Source organism: Hylaeus volcanicus, chromosome 1 (genome assembly GCF_026283585.1).
Source record: "Hylaeus volcanicus isolate JK05 chromosome 1, UHH_iyHylVolc1.0_haploid, whole genome shotgun sequence".
In the NCBI taxonomy this organism is placed as follows: Eukaryota; Metazoa; Arthropoda; class Insecta; order Hymenoptera; family Colletidae; genus Hylaeus; species Hylaeus volcanicus.
The window spans coordinates 11,669,618-11,685,265 of NC_071976.1; the positions used below are offsets into that span (position 1 = coordinate 11,669,618).

At 47.2% G+C, this 15,648-nt stretch overlaps 2 protein-coding genes across 4 annotated transcripts in view; one reads left to right on the forward strand and one right to left on the reverse strand.

The window, feature by feature from the left end:
• LOC128881747 (GPI mannosyltransferase 2) overlaps nucleotides 1–15,648 on the forward strand; it is a 113,986-nt gene that overhangs the window by 36,279 nt on the left and 62,059 nt on the right. The window lies entirely within an intron of this gene.
• Nucleotides 1–15,648, reverse strand: part of LOC128881731 (uncharacterized) — a 125,662-nt gene that overhangs the window by 28,096 nt on the left and 81,918 nt on the right. The gene's annotated exons all lie outside the window — the stretch shown is intronic.

Consider the following 15,648-nt stretch of genomic DNA (forward strand, 5'->3'; position numbering starts at 1 on the left):
TAGGCAGGGCACACAGTCGTAGGAGGAATGTCGGTGGGAGTGGACTGGATGTCACTTCTTTCGCTTTTTGCGACGATTTTGCGTGGTTGCGCGCCACAGCCGCCACGTGTTTTTCGTTTTTTGCGTGATCGGTATACCCAGGGAGACCTTGATCGGACGGACGCGATGGCGCAGAACGGGTCTGCGGGCATTATCAATCACTGGCTTAATGGTAGCTTCAAATGCATCCACTATCTAACCCAACCCATGGTTTTGTATCGCATTGCGAGCCAACGGATCTACTGCGCCGTGCTATTCGCCGTCTTACGCGCGATCCGCGAGTTCCACGGGTCCGCGTAAACATTATTATAGTTTTAACGTTATCCACTTCGTATCTCGACGCCAACCTCGCGGAGAAAGGACGCTGCTCGTTGTTCAAACAACGCGTCGATAACGCACGATTCGAAAGGGAAATGAAACTCGAGGTGCATGGAAGAACAGTATCGACAAGTTGGCACTTCGTTATCTTATACATAAGCTCCCAGAGGCTATTCTATTAGTTCGAGAGCTACCATTTTAAAAAGGACCTGTTTTTTGTCTTTCTTTCATACTATTTGAATCGCTGTCCGTGCCGCCTATAAGTTCAGCCCCAGACCAACGCGTTAAAAGTGGTTACAAGCACCGCGTAACGGTAAGGTGTCCCTGAAGAACAATTCCAGTCGCATATATGGAATGGATTATCTCGACGAGTTGCGGGCCTGGTCGACACGCAAACGTTGTAACGCTTTCCGATGTCTTTCGAACGGAAGCGGCGCGGGTCGTTTTTCTACGGTCGCGTAACACGTCGGTAGTCCAGCGCCGCTTGCAACACATGCGTGCGCGGCCTCCATTAAGTCTTTAAGCAGTGGAAAGCATGAAACTATGAATTAGTAGCGAGGAGGCCCAGCGGCGGTAATACCGCGGCAACACCACCTGCCACACGGGGCCGGTTAATGGATTTGCAAAGCGCCAATTATATTTCCGATAGAAGGAACGAGCGAGCCGCGGCCTTAAGGGTGTGTACCAGGAGAATTCGAAACACGCGTATCTTTCAGAATTTTTCCAAGAAAAACTTCTTAATTTTGTTTCGCGAACGTTCGTCTATCGCGATATACGTGATATAAAAATTCATTTGGTAATATTGAAAGTATTATCTAATTTAGTCAAACTTCTTCCACAGACAAAGAGAATACGAAAATTGATGGTATTGACTGTATATGTCCCAGTGAATATTTGTTTTGGTGCGTGAGACAGAATTCGTTTCTGTTACCCAGATTTCCTGGAGATCGCGTCCCGCGATAATTACGCGCGTCTGGTTTTCGCGTCACGTGAAATCGCCCCCCTTTTTTGGCTCCGTTCTTCGACCCGCCCGACTTTCACTCGCGACACTGGTCATATAAAATCAGACCTAACTAGCGTACGCAGGTTATATAACGTCCTTCTGCATTCGCTCCGGAGGATCCCTTCCTTCTCGCGGCACGCTCGCGCGCGTATCTTTCTTTTCGATGTTGGAATGCGCGTCGATCCGTTTCTTTGGTTCGTCTCTTCTGCTCTCTGACGAAGTTGTCCACGGGATTGGTCACGTGGCTACGAGCGTGTCGAACCTGTGCGATAGAAGGGAGCGTTCGCTGCAACTTTTCTTGCGAAACAGCCGCGTTTTGCATGAGTTTTCGTTTCTAGTAAAGCTTGGCGTTTGAAATATGGAGTTTCTGTGGACGATATATAATAGAAAAATAACGACTTTACTAAGAAATTTAGTATTAATTCTAGCCTCTTTTATATAAAAATGTTTAAAATTCAAGTAGACCAAAGGTGAAAAATGTGCCATAATGTGCTCACACCACTTTGTACACAGAAACCATTATGAATTCTAGGTCCATCTGTCTATGACATGGGTGGTTCAAATGTAAAGATTAGAACTATCCGATGTACAATTCTCTCTTTGTTTCCACGTTGTCTCGTTCGATAGAATCGTAGTAAGCCATTTGCGACTGGCGAAGCTCGAAGGCACAATTGTTGGAAACCAGTTACAACGAAACCATTAACAACTACAATTTAGTAATACCAGCCGTGGTGGGGGTTAATTCCCGTAATGATACTCGGTTGTCGGTTAACGAGTCCGATAATCGATCTCGATTGGCCGAATAATTATTTCGGTAGAGCTCCGTCGGCCAGCCGTCTGTAATTTTTGCTCTTAACAATATACAGGTATCTCTTTAGCCACGGACACGTAAGAGTAAACTATCGAACGTAACATTCTTTTTTTTCTTCTTGCTTCGGCGTTGGTAACAGTCGGTGCCAATCAGCTGTGATTGGCGCACCGGAATAAAACTGTGGATGCGCCTCGTTCTCCAGTAACTCCTCCGGTAAACCCTTTGCCGACGTCGGGTAAATCTTCACGGTGGTGGTATATAATTACTAAGATTATACATATCAACACAACTAGAGCGAAAAACACTGACCCGGTTGTTAAACCGCTGCGTGTGAGTTGTATCGGTTATCCGCGGGTCGACGTTGGTGCGTGCCGGTGGTAGTGCACGGTGTACCTTCACTCTCGGTCGTCCTATTTATAACCAAGGATCGAATTCCATCTCGATTGGAAAAGGTAACTGGATCGAGCCGACTGGATCAACGAGGTGGAAGGAAAAATGCCGCGAGAACGCTCACGCTGCCCGAAAATTCTCGCACTTTACTTTCGACAGGAACAGTTTTCTGTAAATGAATGTGTCGTCGAGATTGCCTGGCGTGGAAATGATTTGCATTCTATTTTTGAAGAGTGAACTTTTTCAAGAAATGCAATGTTATACGAAATAATTAAACCGATACTTTCGGAGATTCAAGATTTTCAACGAACGAACACTTACATTTTTATTTACAGTCTGCTTAAATTAAATGATAGATTCGATGTTTTCAAATAAATGTTCCATTATGGATATGTACGTGAACAGGATTTACACGTGTATATATTTATAATACAAATTTATTTGGGAACGTTAAACTTGAGATTTAAATTAGACAAATTTCTTCGATAAATATAGAGGACACGAATACTTACAGGACTGACTGTATAGACGTTAGCTTATATCATGGACGAGGTATAGATATTCCATTACAGAGGACCTATAGGCAAACTTTCATTTTCAACGTTGGTTCATTGAATTCCGCGAGCTGCTCTGAAAGGGTTCAGTGACACGCTTGCTTTAGGCGTTCAGGGGGGGTTCAGCGACTCAGTTAATCAGGAAACCATCGACTGACGCTGACGTCGGCGTTACACGCGCGTTATTCCATCTTTTCCGGTTTGGCGCTCGTAAATTATTACGCTCGAGCGACGATCCCTTAAAACACACGACATAACCGGGCATAAATTCCGGTGCACATGTACGCACGCGTGCACGATACATCGGCGACCCCGATCGGGAAAAACATACCTCCAATTAGAACGCGCTTCCTAGGGCGAATGCCTTTTACTGCGTGGCATTATAAATCAGATGATATGTAGCCCGTTCTTGCGCATCTACATTCTACCTAGGAAGGATTAATTGGTACCCTTGGCTTTTGGTGAAAGTCGTAATTACCTGCTCGTCGCTTGGCTAGAGTTTTACGAGCCTGTCACGGATTTCGATCGGTACCGCATTCCCGTTACTCCTCTCGTTATTGTTGACACCTGGCTAGTCAACTCGACACCCACAAGATTATCTTATCACCTGGGTGCATCCTAGTTACGATAAATCGTAATTAATAGCATCGAAGGGGGAAGCTTGGGTCCTTGGAAATCGCGAAGCAGGCTGCGAGATCTGCCAGGAAGGTTTCCGTTCACTATCCGGTATAAATGCTGAGAAATATTTGAAAGTCTCGATAACCGACGCGAAGGAGAAAGTGATCCAAAAAGGTTTGAAAACTAGTCCGAGGATAAACGTACTGTAGACTCTAGAGGACAGGACAAATGCGTTGTTGCAGACTCATAGTAAATATTTTCCCTCACTCGTTCCTGGCTCATTTCCAAATTTCGACGTTTTCCGTGTCTCCCGTCCCTGTTATCGCGCGGAACGGTGAACAGGGGTCCTTGAAATGCGTCCATGAATATTTATGCACGGTCGAGGGAGGCAGACAACGACGCTCAGGTGTACGGTAGATCATTACGACTCGAACACCCACTTGACCAACATACTGCGCGTCAAGTCGGGCACAATTCGTCCCTGAGTACACGTTCCTCTTTGTTCTCGTTGTGCTTGGACGAGTAGTATGCCGGCGTTGATAGCGGTCCCCGCATAAAGGGGTACCTCGCCGCATTGAAATCGAATGATTATCGATCCGGCTCGGGCGTTTCACCTTTTGTTGCTCTTGATTCGCTTATCGGGACTTTCTGCGAAAGTAATCATTGCGAATCACGTCCTTTAGTGTGTATCGCGCGTCAAACGAACGAGGATAATAAACCCATCGCGGAGGCATTGTTCGTAATAAAGACGAGGCGTCCCGAGCCTTTTCAAGCGCGGATTGTCTGCGCGAATCGTTATAGAACGCCGCGCGGTTGCCTCTCGTTGAAAGGAAAATCTTATTCGCGTGCATTTCGAGGGGTTCTTTTTGGACAGGGAGTTGCCAGCAATGGGGAACGACGTAAAAATCGTCGACATGGTATGCGAGGCTACGACGGAGAATATGCGTATTTTTCCGCGGGGGTCCGCTGGGGAATAACGGACGATGAGGTTTGAAAGGGTTACAGTTGGAGAATTCTGTTGACTTACTAGTTACTTTGTGCTTTCAATTAACACTAAAACTACCGCGACCGGTCGAATTACTATTTTCAAGCTTTTGTGTACAATTTTTATGAACAATATGCACGTTATTACATACAACGGATTCATGCATTATTCAATTTAATTCCACGTAAAATATTAACGACATTTAATTGAAATATGTATCTTTAAGACTAGATATTTGTCCCATCAGGGTAGAAATAGTTACAAATGAATGTTGATAGGTTTAGTAGGTTTTTCATTCAAGAGAAAAAGTAAAATCTAGATATGGCTTTTAGTTTAATTGTTAAAAAAGCTCTGCCCCTAAATAAGTTCGAGGCCCATCGCGCTATACTATCTTTCCTATCGCTAGAAGATAGGACAGACTTGGCGTTTTGCACCCGGATATCAACGTTATACCGCTGGCCGTACGTGGCCAGGGGTATCGCGTTGGATCCGCGGTGGATCCTTGGTGGTGCATCGTTCGTTATATTTTCTAAAAGCGTCTAATACGTTACACGCGAGCGTTACGCGCGCTAAATAAATCCTACGGGAAATATCCTGCTCGTAAGAGCCCCTATTCTCGCATGCGGTGCACCTAAGCGCGGCTCGATCCCCTTTCTGGCCGCTGGCCGTCAGGTGTCAGGACCGGTGAACAGTCTCACCTCGGTACCAGGCCCATCACCGGGGCCCACCGTGCGAGTCCGTGCAGCGGCGATATAACTCATCTGCGGCGCGGGCCCCGAGAGTGCCGCGAGAGTTCGCAATTACAACGACGGAAGAAACGAGATGGAAGGAGATACGGCGTCGCCACTAACAGACGCCAGCCATACGCGTGGTCGAGCCTGGCTGCGCGAGCTGGTACGGCAGCTAGGCCATTCGATTCCCCTTGGCGCGAGTTTTCGACCAGTTCGAAGGGTTCCTGTAGTCCCTTGCTCAGAAGATGGCGAGACCTTTACTCACAAAGTACTCACAGATCCGTTGGTGGCTCTGAATTTGTTACATGTACAAAGCTAACGCGTGACGAAGCCTGCGAACGACACATATCGAGATAAACTGAGGGAGCAATGGTAAATATTGGGATAGATACACGAGCCGTTCGTTGCACAAATAAATTAACGCTATAAAACGGAAAGTTGAGAAATGAGATGAAATAATCTACACTGTTTTTAAAATTCCCTTTATAATATAAATTAAAATAAATATTGTAGAATGCATAAATTCAGATGTAGCTTTTATGTAACGGTATATGAAATTAATAAGAAAGGATAGCTAAAAAAATGTTTGTCACTGCAAGCCACTGTTTGTGATAAATTCAAATTATTTCGTCATCGCGAGAACAGCGAGCGCGGAGAGGGAAAGGTTCGCGGTTAAGAGAGAGGTCCGACCAGGACAAGGAGTTACGGGTCCGTTGACAATCGTGAATAGGATTCGTAGAAGCGTATAATTGCTTCATAGTCGAGGGGATCCCCGACTGCGAACGGCCCTTAAATCCGTTCTGCATCCGCGAGCACGTGTTGCGAGCGCGCGGGTTGCAGCGTCGATATGCATCGTGAAGAGGCCAAGATAGAGATGCGGAGAGCCAGTGAGAGAGATAGAGTCAGCGTCGTCTAATTGAAGTTTATCACCTGGTCCGGTGTGCCAGGCTAATTCACGGTCAATGCGGGGATGTGCAGAGATGGATTCTCCATTAGGGGCGCGATACGAGGAATCACACTTTGTTGGGAACGAGCCGAGATTGCGGGGTGGTTGGGTCTATTCGAATACAATTGTTCGATGCTGGTGCGTCCCAAGGAACCGGGGTTATTATTAAAGATTCAGTTATTAAAGAAAAAGGGGTTATGGAGAGGCACAAACCCCCACACAAAACCAACTCCACGCAGACTTCTAGAAATCGACAAGTATCGCGAAGCACGAGATCAGGCAAGTCGTACCAACCGATAGTATCGTTAAGAGTTTCGAGAAAGAAGGGCCACCTCGACGAAAGTCCAGCGTAGGAACAATAACCGCGAAGTAGACATTTCTAAGAAACAGACGCGATCATCGGGGGTCTCATAATCGGCGGCGGTCGTGAAATAAACTCGCCATGAAATGACGAGCATCGGGAGAGGACAGGCCGGCCTGGCTTTGCCATCTCCTCCGTCTGGAGGGTGGAATGTCACCCATTAACATTCCCATAAAACCGCCGCCGCGTGTAAACACCGCGAATAGCGTAAACGGTGGCGGCGAGAGAGGGTCCTCCCGTCGGTAGGAGGCGTAGGAGAAGGCGGTCGAGGGCGAATGAGAAATAGAGACGGGAGACGAGCGAGGGAAAGAGAGACTGTGTAAGAAATCCAATCCGCTTCCATGGGGTTATTATGGTGATAATTTACTACTCCTCTTCAGAGGGCAGCGGCGGACCATGCCGACCGTTTATACATAGCCGGTGGAATGCCGCGTCTCTGGTCCCACGGCGAAGCGTTTACACCTTTTGCATTTAGAAACGAGCCTAATCCCGAACCCCTCGGTTTCGTCCCTCCCCAACCCCCTTTCTGAACGGCGGAGATCGCCATCTGGCGAGGCGCGTCTTCGAGGACTGACGTGGACAACTTGATACTGATTAATGAGACGCGCGCGAGGAATCACGGCTCCTTTTAAAGCCGTTTCTCCTTTTCGAGCAGAACAGTCCCGACGCTATTTACACGCAGGACTCTATCCGTCTCTATCTGGAAGCACCCGATTACTCTCATCGCTTCGACATCGTATTAACCAGGGGAACGATGTGTTCATCCAGCCCGATAAGTCAGGCTCGATCGGCGTCCCAGCATTCGAAACCGTTTAAGATGAGGATATGAGAAATCTATGAGAATTTGTTGCCTCATCTTGTTCATTCGTTCGATAAGCTTTCGTGCAATTTCGCTCCAAGATAACGTTCATTGAGCTGTATCTAATTTTCAAGTATTCAGTTCATTTGAATCTTTTGAATATTTCGAAACTCAATTAGAGTCGAAACTACACCCGAAAGCATTTAAGAACAGGATATGAAAATTACCGAGCAATTTATTCCCTCGTCCTGTTCGAAGATACCATCTGTGTTTCAGTCTCGAGCGAAAACAAAACGCTCTTCCAGGACTCAGCCCGTTTAAATACAATATTTGAAGTGCCCGTACGAGTACTTCCATCATCTCGACAGGCTATCAAAACCGTCAATCCAGTGGAACTTGATAAGGCTCAACTGTGGTCGCAAATGGGTTTAAGAGGACCTAGAAACAGAAGGAGAGAGCAACCGAATCACCGACGATGAGATGAGAAACACCAGAAATTCGCGACCTCGGTTTGCGCGAGATAACGGAGTCGAAAAACTCGTTTTTAGCAAGAGATTTTTCGCGATAGGCTCGCGGTTTCCTCAAGGTGCTCCAGTACATTTCCTCGCTCGATCTTATTCATCGCTGTGTATAAATAGCGCCTGGACGCATACGGCAGCCTCTCCTTGTAAGGTGGACGCGAAGGATAACGCTGAATGCAACTGGGGCATGTCGACGCCATATCGGGAGCCGCGGAGGACGTTCTTGGACGACTCGACGATCGAGGGCACGCAGAGGTCAGCGATAATGACCTTACCCTAATTCCGTGGCACGACGGCGAGTCATGAATTCCCTGGTGAACAGTCACCGGTCTGTCTCTGTTAGTTACCGCGAGTGAGACCCCAGTTTGGCGTATATGGACCGTGCCAGATTGGCATACTGGCGGCTGCGATTCAAGAACTTTCGATCTGAATGTCCTTTAGGTGCCAGGGCTGCGTGTGCAAAATGGTTGCAAAGTTTCTCACAAGTCGAACATTTTGCAGGTGCATGTAGATGTTTCCACAGGTAGATGTTTCCATTGCATTTTCGTATAACACCATGTATGTTTCATATATTATTAGGTTGTCCAGAAAGTTCGTGCCAATTTCTAAGAAACATTCCAAAACACGTTTGAATTTTAATATATATTTATTGAATTACATAAGTGCCATTTTGTTCCACAACCTTTCCACCTTTTAAGGGATGTATGCGTGTCATGTCTTTTCAACCACTTCGATATATTCAGACCTGTACCATCTACCAAAAATCGACATGGACTTTCCGGACAACCCAATAATTTGAGTAGCAGTATAAGTGGTATGAACTCATAGGACGATCTAATTGGCATAGTCTAACTTCCCAAATCACTATTCTTCTAATTTCATCAATTTTTCTCTCCTAAGTATCTTGGGTCGTACCATCTTGGCAGCCTCGCCACCTCGCACAGGTGCATCCAGGATTAGAATCCTAGTGGCCCTCGATTCGTTCCGCGGCAGGAATTCGGTGCATCCGAGAATGTCGATGGCGCGGTATGCGCGCGCGTTTTCCATAAAGCGTGCTCGACGCGCGTCGCGTTGTGCGGCGAAATCCGCGCTGAACGCGAGGACAGACAGATGCGTGACACGCCTGTCTGCCTATCGTCTCGGGACTATGCGTTCGCCGCAGCCGGGAGAGATTATGCAACGGCCTGCAGCGACCATATGGTGGCGGCACCTTTATATCTGCCGTCGTTATTGGCGCGAGTCTACGCCCTGTGCGCCCTCCCGCCCGCGTATTTATCTGCTGTGCTTTGCCGCTTCCACCGTGGCGATGAGACCCAGCCGCAGGTGCTGGGGACCGCTTCACCGGAACTCTTCGCGTTACCCGGGGCCTTCCACTTCGCGCCGGGGACGACTCCGATGGGGAATTTTGCAGCGATTTGTTTCGAAAATCTTGGAGATTGCGCGCGTAATTCTACGTGTCCGCTTGAGAATTTCATCCCGCGGAGTAAGGATGCTGTTAGGACTCTTGGGCAATGTGTGATACTTTTTAAGAACAGCAGGTTAGGGTACTGGATACATTTTTTTTTTATGAGAAATCATGAGCGACGGTTCCCGTAACTGAATACTCAATTGGGCCACTCGAAGGGGACAATTGACAGGGCAGAACACTCACTTGTTATTTTAAAATCAATTTTGGAATTCCATGGGGTCAACTAGATTCGTAACATACAAATTGTAGCTCATCCATCGAAAATTTCGTAACTGAAAATAAGAAAACAGCACGATTAAAATAATAGTACGCCTGCCTGTAAGAAAGAGAAGCATTTATCCAAGAATCGGCGAGGGGTATATTTGCCACGTCTGAATAATGCACGCATTCGCTCGGAAAATATGTGTTTCGGTCCGGCGCGCGGTTACACAGACACATTACCGCCATAACACGTTTATCTCTAGTATTTATAGTTATCCGACACAATTCAATTCCCCAACTCCTGGGGTAATTCTACCACGCGCAGCATCCGGGATTCATACGTTGTCGTTCGAGGCGCTGGCCTTTCAAACGTACGGGCCCGATGATTTGGTGTTCGCTGTACCGACGTTTCCACTGTCCCATTACGCTCGCCGCGGTTGACAAAGTTTCGCGAGGCGTAGCACAGCGTCCTGGCAAGACGCGTTTAAGATACGAGGATTACTTATCTCGCGCTCATGTTTCCCCGGGGGTTCATCGTCGCGTTCCTCCGTAGTTTATCGAGCAACCTTCCAGCCTACTGCCTTTGAGCTGCCTGGGCGGATAAGGGACGACGCTCGCAGGAACGCGCGTTAAGCCCTAAACTCCTTGCTGCAATCAAGCTTTTGAGAACCGGCCTCTGAGGAGTTTTTACGGGAATGCTGGAAAGTGGGTGATAAAATACGTGGGTAACGTTGAATAGAGGTTACAAAGTAGCATTTGATTGGTAATAGTAGTAGCGTGTACCCTCAGGTACGAGTGACATGAATAAAGACGCTGCTGTATCAGTTCATGTGACAATGTTTTCATAAATAATCAACTATTGCACCTGGTTACGTATACGTCCTTGTAACAATGTTTTCTTGAAAACTCAACTTCCAGGACATGTGTCTCGCGGTTCTACAGCACGAAGATATTAAAAATGTCGCGATTCGTCGTTTGGAATAAAGTTACGAACGAATTGACGAGCTTTCTCTGCGAAAGAGGCATCGATCACGGGGGCCTGCGGTCGAAGACCATTAGAGAGATCTCAATGGGGGCCGGTTGATTTACGCGTGGCCGATACAGGTGACAAAAGAGCGCGCGAGACTATTGAACGGAATAAAAGCTTTCGGTGAACGTCTATTACCACGGAGTAACAGTCGACAATTGCCCCGAACCCTTTTCACCTTGATCACTCCGCGGCAGCCCTACGTTAACGTCCCGTGAAGTATCTTATCCCGCGTAGAGTACAACGCGCGTGTCTTCCACCCTTTTACTTCTTTTCTTTTTTTTTTTATTCCCCCCGTGGCTGGCTCCTCTCTTTCTCTCCCTCCACGGACGGTGCGTCTACCGCGCGGCGATAAATCCACGTAAAGGGCCCATATAAAACCTGGAGGGAGATCCATTCCTTCGGGGATTTCCTCTAGCCGCGAGTGCCCACCACCTTCTCCACTCCCCCCGCGTGCCCGTGGAACCATCCCCGTCGCGTTCTCTTTCTCGCGCTCGCGGTCGACCAATCGATACGCGATACCAACTTCCCATGGCGAATCGGTTCTCATGCCGAACGGAGCCAACGGAACAGAGTGGCATTATACAAGGTGACCCGTTTCGACTCGATTTATAAGGAAATGGAATACGTTACTCATTCAAGGATTTCTCTCTGTCGAAAAGAGTAGTTTATGATGGCAACTTGGAGGGCTATGGAGAAGGGGGTTTGAAAAGGTGGTTCGCTTTTAATTGTCTGGAAATCGATGTGAAAATTTGTTTAATGCTAAACCTACCGAGGTTTCATTTACTCCTCCCTCCTGCAATAAAATAATCGCTGATGCCCCCCTCGTGAATTTGTTTTGGTGTCTCAAAAAATACCGCGGTTAATTAAAGCGATCAATGTAACAGGCCACCCTGTATAGAGGGCAGGCGGCATAGACGGGGGACGCGTGTGCGTAAGCTCCTTGTACGGGTAACGGGGGGCCCTACATATAACCCCGTGGTGGTGTATTGGAGGCTGCACTTATCGCCGTACAATTTCATCGGCACTTAAAACGTCATCTCGCGAGGCTCCACCTTTTCATCAGCTGCTAATCTCGAGCTCTCTCTTTCCTTCTTCCTCATTCGGGGAACCCCCCTCGACGCTCCCGCGGACGTCATACGTGTAAGCGTCTCGCACACCGTATGTACATCGGCCCGGCACCGTACCAGCAATAAACTATCTCCGGCTTCGTGCTCGACTTAGGCCGATATTTCGCTTCGCTTTCTTTTCTTGGGTCGGTGAATTACAGGTAGTAGACAGCTGGGTTTGGGGAAGGCCGGGGGAAAGGATGCGGTAGGGTAGATAGCGACGATGGGGCAGAGAAAGTGGGGAGAAAGGACTTTGATGGAATTCGAGTTTTCGAGATATTTGCTACGTCACCTCGTAAAATCATGTTTAGAGATAATCGCAACATTTGAACGAAATTTAAATTCTGTATTCTTAAAAATACATACTTCCATAAAATTAAAAAAAAAATAAATAATCGAGGAACGATACACCTTGAATGAAATTGTTAATTACAGTCAAATTACAATGAGTTTTCTTGAAACTCTATTCCATCAGAGCCTATCTAAACAGTCTTTATTGTGGAGTGTCTGGATTGCCTTGAATTAGTTCCAGGACCAATGAAATTCTTCATAAATCTGGAAATATTCTCGAATTATTCTCTATGATAAAGTAGACGGAGTTCTGTTAAAGAAATCTGGAGAATTCTCGGAGCACAATCCCTGCCTCCGCCACTTCCCGTTAGCTCGCTAATGCTGGCCTAACCGGTGTTATTAATCCGAATCGCGTGCATCTCCCGTGAGAATAGCAGCGATGCGTTCTTCGGGAATTCCCGCCGCTTTGGCGGGAGCAATCTCTTTCGCGATTGGCGTGTTATTAGTTAAGACACGAGACGCGGAGGAAATAGAGCTGGCGCGCAACGCGATCGTACCGGAAACGATCAGTTTCTAGGGAATCCGCGTTCGCGTGTCGGTCATTCGGTTCACGGCATCGCCTCGAATCCATCTTCTCGTAACGCGAGCTAATTTCCTGCTTAAGGATGTCCGCGTTGCACCGTGGAATACCGCGTGCACGTGGCAGGAAAACTGAATAATTCCGTTGATTCGATCCGCCAGAGGCACCCGTTACTGGACAAAATTAACGGTCCTCTAGGTAGCGATCGGTAGCGATCCCTTACTCTGTTCACAAAAGACGAAATTCCGCTCCCTCGGGACCCTCTCGTTTTTCGAGCGGTTCTTCAGACAGAAACTTGGGAAACCGTCACGGGAAGCGGTCGCTTCCACGACGGTTCCATTTCGTGTTGAGCATTAATTTTACGCTGCTCGATCTTTTCTTTCTTCATGCTAATTTCCTCCGCAAATGGGGCAACCTGGCTTTTTCCCCCTGTCTCCTTGGAACGCCGTTTTTCGTCGCTTTCAAGAGCCGACAGTCACCAGTCTCGATAAACGAATATTTTACAGCGAACAATTTTCCCGTAGAATCTTTGGAACGTGGTTGAAACTTCCAGATGGAAAACTTTTGTGTTTTGATTAGCATTCTATTTTTCTGAAGACGCTTTTATAGAACAGATTAATAAAATTTATTCTAGGTTTAATAAAATTAATTCGTAAAGTGTAACGATAATGAAAATAAATTAGGATGAGAAATATTAAATTATCTAATCTTTAACAGTCTCGAGAAGAAATTTTAATTCTGAGAGTCAACGTTTTAAAAGAACCAGGGTGACCACACAGAGCAGAAGTTTGCCTTAGAATTTTATTAAATACATACTCTTGACCATTCGTGTCCTAACGACGCGAAAGAGAGGCTCTCAATAGTTACGCCAGGTTCTCCTTAATTAACAATGGCTGACATCCCCTATAAAACATTCAACGATCTTCAAAGCGATCCCGGGATAATTTCATTCCCTCGACTAATTCGACCGCCTCTATCAGTCTCGTTAGGATCGATCTTATGAAACGCATAAATTCCCAGCGTAACTTCGCGTTTCCTTCAGCCAGCGAAGCAACGCGAAAGCGAGACGAAAAAATTCACGGAGGATTCTTGGAACCGGAAGTTTCCCAAGTATCCCAAGCAGTGGCCTACGCAAACGACTCTCGACTTGGCGTACGATTGCTCTTCGTCAGCTCGATCGCATTAAATCGGCGCAATTATTCGCGTACGCGGGCTCGTAATCCTTTCCTGGAATTCCTCGATTTTATTATCCAGGGAGCGTAGTTTAGCCACGTTGAACGTTCTTCGGGCAACGAAACGTTTCTCCGATTGCACGTCGAAACATCGATAGATATTTAATTTCGGTTGCGTGATTCTCGTTACGCGGATATTTACACGCATCGTCCTACGTCGTCTGCACCAGAGCTGTATCCTCTTCGATCGCGATTCATGGCGTCGTCTTGGTTTAATTGACTCATGAACGCTAGCCCGATGCCGCGAGCGAATTGTTCTTAGAAAAAGATGACGATGCCTACGACCGTGTCAAACATGAAACGAACGCGAACGGTCACTTTGAATTACTAATGATCCCCGACGTTCCCAGTCGCGGGGATGTAACGGGTTATTTTAGACTGCTAGAGGATCGAATTATCAATTTCTCCGTAGATGAGATTTCGATTAAGTCCCCGACGATGCGCGTGTTTATTGGCGGTTTCGTCGTTCGGGTTCCAAGCAGGCGGATGCAGGAGAACAAAACTGACGTTGAAGAAATTCTTGGATGGCTGATTCTTTTTAGAGCTACTGCATTATGTTGAATGGCACGTCGTATGGGTGTTAGTGAAAACAAATCATAATCAATGAATTTTTATGTGCAAGAAGACCATATTTTCAACTGCGTAGGTCAACTTGAACTTCATGTTTCTTCTACTTCCCTTCATAGTTCTTATCAAATAACTTCTCTTCCTACACGGTCTCCTCGATCTTCTCGCAACACCAGCGATCTAATCTCCGCACCTCCAATTTCAAGGCCACCCGTCTCCTCTGCGGCGTCTCGATCGCGCGATTAGGCGGTTGGCGATCGGATCGTCCGCTGACGTTTTCCCAAGATACATAACAGAGTGCCGCGAGGCGAATTTATCGGCGGATCAGCGTTTGGAGTCCTCAGAGTGTTAAATGACGCGCGGTATCCGCAGAATCTGAGGCTCTGATCCGCGGGAACGTCCCCCTGCGGCTTTTCTGTCCCTCTCCCATCGCTGATCCGCGGCCCCCTAACCCCACCGGCGAGCTCGCGGCTCACGTTTTGATCGAGGCACCGCCGCTGTTGGGATGAAGACGTGTGCAACGGCGGCTGGCACCGTGCAATCGCAGGTGGTCAATTAGAATCCGCGTTCTCTCGCGCACCGCGGTAATCGGGCCTTTACAGCTACCCTTTTTTCCCTGCATTTATAATTACGAGGCCTGCGGGCCCGACTGCGCGCTCCGTAACGATCCACGCCTTCCTTTTACCCGGCTCGTTTCGCCGTCTCTCCCTCTACCCTCTCTTTTGCACGTTGTAACTTATCCCGTTTCCTCAAGGGTTCCCCCTTCGTATGTTTCTGTTTGTCCTCGTTTACGTCCTAACGGAACCATCTTCCATTTTCTTCCGACAAAAATCCCCGATGAAGTAGGCCTGCAGCGACTAGGCTCTTTGACGAAGCGTCGGCGTTGGGGGAGATCAAGTATAATGAGGAACTTTGTTTTGACTCCTCCGCGATGGACAGGGCAGAGTTGGCGGTGTAAGTTGTCGTTCGATGCTTGTAGTTGATTAACACGTTGACTGCCAAACGAACATTCTTGAAAATTTCTCTTAAGAATATTATTTATTGGAGATCATTTGAAACGGTTCAATGTCGATAAAATATTAGTATTATAAAAAAGA